Below are 7,244 nucleotides of genomic sequence, written 5' to 3'. Positions count from 1 at the left end.
CTCTCTCTCTCTCTCTCTCTCTCTCTCTCTCTCTCTCTCTCTCTCTCTCTCTGTGCCTTCCTGCCTCCTGCTCACCTCCCTACAATAAAGATCTCCTGCTGGACCTCTCGGTACATGAATGGCCTAATTGGGAAGGGACACCCGAAGAGACACACGACCCCCCTTTCAATAATGTTTCCAAGGACATTGATATGCAAGTATCTAAGTCCATTTTCAACTCCTTTATGCATATACTCAGGGTTACATGGTTTTATAAATCTAGGACCTTTTATATTGAGCTACAGCCTCAGCCCTTATTTATTTATCTATTTATTTATTGAGAAAGGTCTCACCAAATTGCCCAGTCTAAAATCAGTCTTGTGATACTCCTGTCCTAGCCTCTAGCTAAATCCTAGAATGCTGAGATTCCACCATGCTCAATTTGTTCAGCTTTTTGAGGGATCATCAGATTATTTTTCATAACAGCTGCATCACTTTTGCATTCATACCAGAAATATCTAAGTTTCCAACTTCTCTACATCTTTGTCAACACACGTTTCCATTTTTAAAAAACTATAGCTACATAAAAAGGAACACTCCTGCATTGTTAATGGGAACACAAATTAGTACAACCATTATGGAAATCAGTATGGAGATTTCTTTATATATATACATACACATACACCAGGGATCAAACTCAGGATCTTGCACTTGTGACACAGGCACAGTGCCAATGAGCTAATCCCTGGCCCTGTGTGGAGATTTATTAAAGAACTGAAATTGAAATTCCATGCAACCCAGCTATCCCCCTGACAGTATCATCCCCAAAAGCATAAGTCATCACACTATATCAATATTTGCATACCAATGTTTACAGCAGCACAATTTATAATAGCTAAATCCTGGAAGCAGCATGTAAACCTATTGACAGATGATTGGCTAAAGAGAACGTGGTATCCACCTGATGGAATACTACTCAGCTATAAAGAATAATAAATTTGAGGCATTTGTAGGAAAATGGATGCATCTTAAAATTATAATTCTGACTGATATAAGACACACAAATTTAAAACCATATGGTATCTCTCATTTGAGTGAGGCAAAGTACAAAGAAAATTATAAAAGATGGATAGAAAGGAACAAGGGGACAGATCTCATCCAATAGGGATGTGGTTCAGGGGAACAAAGAGAAGGGTGAGGAGGAGGGGAAGTGGAAATGAGAGGAATAGAGATGTGCCACATACTGGATCCTTATAACTCCAATCAATATAAATATTATATGTCATAACAGAAGCTAAGCCATAATATCAACAAGTACAAAAAGGTGATAGGAGAACCAGAGGGTGGGGAGAAAAGGATGGGTTAGAAAATAAAGTTGTGATACATACATGTAATCACTTGCCAAGATGACTGCAAACTCCATGAATTGCAAACATGTGACAATAAAATCAAATGATCTCTTTTAGGAAGTTTAATTTCTCTTCTTGTTTAATTATTTTTTGATGGGCTTTTTGTTCCTAATCTACCTTACAGGACTTCAGACAATAAGTCCAGGCCATGTCAGATACCAACTATAACTTCGGAAAAATGATATGAGCTTAGCTTTCTGGATTGCATGGTCGAATTGGTTCATAACCACTGCAGTCTTTGTTCTTATAATCCTTATATTTGGACCATGTATAATAAACTGTCTCTTAAACTTAAAAAAAATTACAATCACCATAGTAGCTATGGAGTGATAGTTCATCGTGGCTCTAATTTACATTTCCCTAATGACTAACGTTAGGCCTGGCCTAAACGAATGGGACAAAACAAACAGGCTGCATTTAGCAACAACAGCTTCTCAGTAAATAAGACAAATGGACTCAAAATGAAATCTACAACTTCTCTAGCACTGAAAAGTTCAGTAACTGTCTACACACCTGAGCAGACCATCCTTGGGCATCCAAGTCATAAACAGTTCACCCCAGATTCCTTAGCCCCTTCAATATCTATATAAGCCTAAATCCTTTCCCAGTTAGTTGCTAATTTCTCCTGGTGTTAGCCCATCCTCTCACAGATGAACTCTCCCAGCCAGCTGCTACTATCTCTAACAATGTCAGCCCATCCACACACAGATGTGATAAACTCAGCTTTTCCCAGCTAGCTGCTAGAATCTCCTGATTTTAGTCCCTGTTTACTAGAATAAACTTTCCTTTCAAAGGCCTATTTCTGACATGGATTCTTTATAACAATACTGAATATACTTTTCCTCCCTGCCCTCCTTCCTTTCTTTCTTGTACTGGGAATCAAACTCAGGGCCTTGCACCTGCCAGGCAGATGCAGTACCACTGAGCTTAATCACAGGCCTATATTTTCATATGCTTGCTGGACATTTGTAAATCTTCTTTGCAGAGATACCTATTCAAGTCCTTTGACCATTTTTAAATGTGGTTACCTGTATTACTGTGTGTATTAGCACATTATAAATATAGCTCCATTTTTTTTTTTATGTGTTATTTCTGTGTCACCCTTCACTCCTCTGTACATAGCATGTACTTTTCCTCTGGCTGCTTTTAAGATTTTCTCTTTTGATTTAATGTAATTTGATTTAAATTCTCTTCAGTGTATTTTTATCTGTTTAGGTTTCCTCTTGCTTTATCTGTGCGTTTATAGTTTCGTGGAACTTTGAGGGGATTCAGCCACTATTTTTTTATATATATTCTCTCCCTTGCTCTCTTCTCTGAGTAGTCCAGTTACCAACACGCATGTGTCACTCATCAGTAATGAGGATCTGCTCTAAGAACTGCATCATTAGGTGATTTCACTGTTGTGGGAACACTGAGTTTACTTAGGTAAAACAATGTTACTGGTCAATCATTCACCACTGCCTCTGGGTACAATGGAGATGTAGTAAACAAGATGAATGAGACTGCTGCCAGCTCCAGCATGGCATACTGTTCAACAGGAAACTTTAAGGGAGTACTCTCTAAAATAGCAATTAAAAAGTAAATACAGGGACAGTGGCACCGCACCTGCTTTGCAGTGCAAGGTTGCAAGTTCAATCCCAGTACCAAAAAAAAAAAAAGTAAATACATAAACTAATAATGCAACCATTTATTATCAAGTATTACACACTATCCATAATTTTACCTATTACATTTTCTGTAAGGTGCTGGGGATCAAATTCAAAGCCTTGTGCATGTCAGGCAACTGCTCTAGGATACAGGGCACTGAGCTACATCCAAATTCTCTTTTTATTTATTTGACACAGGGTCTCAGTTGCCGAAGCAGGGCCTCAAACTTGCAATCTTCTGGCCTCAACCTCAAAGTAGCTAGGATTACAAGTGTATACCACTATACCTGGCTATGATACACTTTTATATGACTGGCAGTGCAGGTTAGATTTCTGCAGTGCACTGTAGTACAATAGTATAATGGTTATACACTTACCACATCACTAAAAGATAGGGACTGTTTGGCTCCATCATAATTTTATGGGACTACTGTAGCTATGTTTAGTGTGTCAATGACCAAAATGTTTATGCAGCACAGAACTGTACTACTACAATAAGCAACCTGAAGTTGTCCACAACTCACTAAAGCTCTTTCCATTCTTTTTCCTTTTTTTTTCTCTGCATTTCATTTTGGGCAGCTTTATTTTCTTCTGCAAGTTTAACACATGGTTAATCCAGTGTATTTTCATTTCAGACAAGTTTTTCTCTTTAGAATTTCAATTTGATTCTCTTCAGTATTTTCTACTCATTAACTTCTTAACAATATGAAATAATTCTAATTTTTATTGTCCTCCTCTGCTAATTCTGTTATTATTGTCCTCATTATGGGTTTTTCTTCAGCCTCTGCATGATCTGTGAGGTCTGACCAGATGCTCAATATTGTGTTGTATCATGTTGGATATGTTTGTATTTTTATACACCTTGAGCTTTACTTTAGAATGTATTAGATCACTTGGAAAAAGCCTTTTTTTGGCCTTATTCTTATAATTTGCTAGGTAGGATAAGGACTTCCCACTACTGGGGCAAGACCCTGCTGCTAGACACCACGTGGGTGGACAAGACCTACCCTATACTCAGGAATTAGACATTCTCTAGGAGGCCCAGTGGGAATGGGCATTTTTCTCAGCCCTGAGAATGTCAGGTACTATTCCCTCTAGTCTTTCCAAAGTCTCTTTCTATGGTGGGTGACTTCCTCTCATGCATGTAACACACTCTACTGTGCCCGCGCACATCTCCAGGGTTCCTTCTCTGCAGGACTCTCTGCTCTCTGGGATTCTGTCCTGTGAATTCTAGCTGCTTTGCTATCCCAAAGTTATTTTAAATTTACACTGTATTTTTAGCTTTCATTTTTATTTTTAATTCTAGGTTCGACTATTTCCCATATGTTTACTTTTAGTTATTTTGTGCATTGTTCTTTCATATTATTGGCTCTTTGTCTTCTGGAGATTTAAGGATTTCCTTTTCAACTGTGAGCACATCTATAGAAATAGAAGTACCATGGCTTCTACACATACTGATACCCACAAGAGGACCTTGCTACTTCTGTGTTTCTGGCTGACTTTGCTCCTTCCACAGCTAGTTCTCTTTGTATCCTGATGCTCAGTCTTCCACGTGGCTTTACTTTAATACAGACTTTCTCTACCCTTTTAACAACTCCTGGGCACATTGGACACAGCATGCCTTCCAGCTATATCTCCAATGTCTAGCCTATTGCACAGCATACTTGGGCTAGGATAAGCAGACCTTTCTGTCAGGCTATCTTCTTCCACTAAACTTAAGTATGATTTCCAACTGTGGTTGACAGTGTGGATTCTGCAGCCAAACTGCCTGGGTTCAGATCCTCGCTCTATTATTTCTATACCTCATTTCTTAACCACTCAGTATCTCAGTCTCATCTGTACAATGGGGATAATAAAAGAGTACCTATCTCATAGGTTTACTGAGAGAAGAAAACAGGTTAATACTAGGAATGCTCAGAAGAGTGCCTGAATCACAGTAAGAAGTATGGTAAATATTTACAACGGCATCTAGCAACCCAGTAATGCCAGTGTCTTTCGAGACTGTTCCCTTAGCATCTAATTAGTCACCACAATCTGTAAATTCATTTTCCCAGACATCTTTCCCACCCATGTCCTCCACAGAGTCCCACAGCATGATAGTGGCTAAGGCCCTGACAATTCCTGACCTACAGACCTCCTACTTGGCTTCTCTGGCCTTGGTTTCTCCCACTCCAAGTGCCCACTGCAGCAGCATCTCCATAAATCACAAAACTTTTTATTCCCTGCTTACCATTCTGTCTTCCAGTATATAGAAAACTGGACCAAGCTCCTCAGGATGCACTTAGGTACTCTGTGGATGGACCCTCTTCTCTTTCACTAGATTTGAGTATTCCATCAAACCATCCCATTCTTCCCTGTAGCCATGAGGAACTACTTGAATTGCCTAGGCACCTTTACCTCTGCTACTCATATGCCAGGAATAGTCTTCCCTTCCTTGGATCTTGGCAAAACCCAACTGATTCTACAGAATCAAACATCATTCCTTCTTGTGTTACCTCGTGATTTCTCCCGGAAGGTTTAGTGATTCTTCTTTTTTGCCTCCACAGCCACTAATATAAAGAATCAAGATGGAATAAATGAACAAAGTATATAGCACAGATCACAAAACACAGGACTCCTAGGGCCGGGGATTTAGCTCAGCGGTTCGGTGGCCTGCCTTGCAAGCACGAGGACATGAGTTCAATCCCCAGTACCAAAAAACAACAAAAAAAACACAGGATTCCAAAAGTCATGTGCCTATGGGTAAATGTCTGATACTAGATATAGTCTCTGCCTTATTCTGTTCTCAACCCCTTCCCCAGAACTATGAGTAAGAATAAGTTACAAATTTTAGCTGATAACAAAGGCAGCATGGGACAAGAATGTAGCTCAGTGGCACAGTGCCTGCCTGGCAAGCATGAGGCCAAGTTGACTCCTGATACCAAGAAACAAAAACAAAGGCAGAGAATGCACAAGATCAGAGATCAATACAAATAAGGGCCAGGGATTTAGCTCAGTAGCACGCCTACCTCACAAGCACAAGGTCCTAAGTTCAACCCCAGTACCAAAAAAAAAGATGCTAATTAAAACAATGCTGAGATTCCATCTGGGGCTGTGGGGAAAAAGGAACCCATCTCTGCTACTGGCGGGAGTGAAGACTGGTGCAACTACTGTGGAAATCAGTGCAGAGATTTCTCAAAAAACTAAAACTAGAGGTTCCATTTGACCCAGCTCTACCTCTTTTTGTTATCTTCCTGAAAGAATTAAAAGCACTGGATGGAGATTTAGCTCAGTGATTCTGCCTTGCAAGTGCAAGGTCCCAGGTTTGATCCCCAGTACCAAAAAAAAAAAAAGAAAGAAAGAATTAAAAGCAAAGGTATCATACCACAGCAATATATGCAAATCCATGGTTACAGCAGCAGTTTGTGATAGCTAAATCTTGGAGACAGCCCAAATGCACATCAACTGATGAGTAGATAAACAAGATGTGGTTTTGTTTGTTTTGTTACTGTAACAGGATGAACTCAGGACCTTGCACTTGTGAGTCAGGAAGCAACACCACTAAGCTAAATCCCTGGCCCAATGTGGTTTTTTTTATACAGTAGAAAACTACTCTGCCATAAAGAAGGATGAGCTTCAGACATTTAAAGCTAAATGGATGAATCTTGAGACCATATTTTTTTTTTAATCTTATTGAGTTTATTGGTACTTTTCAAGTATACAGTATAGTTACATTCATCACTGGGATCTTGTACCCTTACATGACAGATCTTGGTTCTCATTTTTTCCCCATACCCCTGCCCTCCCTTCATCCCCTCCGCCCTCCCCTATTTACAAACACTTTGATTCAATTTTTTCCTTTTCTCATATTTGAGGCCATACTCTTAAGTGAAATAAACCAGACACACATGTTTAAATACAGCATTGTTTTTCCAGTGTGAGAAACCAAAAGTTGGAAATAAGGACTGAGATATATAATGGATGTTGGGAAATGGGAAGAGTGTTCAAATGTGTAGGGGAACAAGGGAGAAGGGAAGGAGAAAGGAAGGGAGACAAGAAAAAAAGTGAAAATAGAAGGAAAAAAAGGAAACAAATCTTTGTACATGGGGGGAGTTTGAGAGGAATGGGATAAAATAAAATTTATTTTTTAAAAAGTGGATGCTAATATGTACTTTGTATATATATTATCACAAGAGTACAAGGTACATTTTTTTTTTTTTTTTTTTTTTTG

At 39.1% G+C, this 7,244-nt stretch overlaps 1 protein-coding gene across 6 annotated transcripts in view; it reads right to left on the bottom strand.

Moving 5' to 3' along the window:
* The window catches only part of Znf10 (zinc finger protein 10), an 83,446-nt gene that overhangs the window by 32,462 nt on the left and 43,740 nt on the right, over nt 1-7,244 (bottom strand). Inside the window, exon 2 of one of the 6 annotated variants that reach the window (XM_033762506.1) lies at nt 5,530-5,583. The exons of the other annotated variants lie outside the window; for them this stretch is intronic. The gene's annotated coding sequence lies outside the window, so the exon portion shown is untranslated. The remainder of the gene's footprint in view (nt 1-5,529; nt 5,584-7,244) is intronic. 6 annotated transcript variants of the gene reach the window in all.

The sequence above is a fragment of the Fukomys damarensis genome, unplaced genomic scaffold, assembly GCF_012274545.1.
Source record: "Fukomys damarensis isolate Sample0158 unplaced genomic scaffold, DMR_v1.0_HiC HiC_scaffold_12, whole genome shotgun sequence".
In the NCBI taxonomy this organism is placed as follows: Eukaryota; Metazoa; Chordata; class Mammalia; order Rodentia; family Bathyergidae; genus Fukomys; species Fukomys damarensis.
This window is presented reverse-complemented; position numbering and strand designations above follow the sequence as displayed.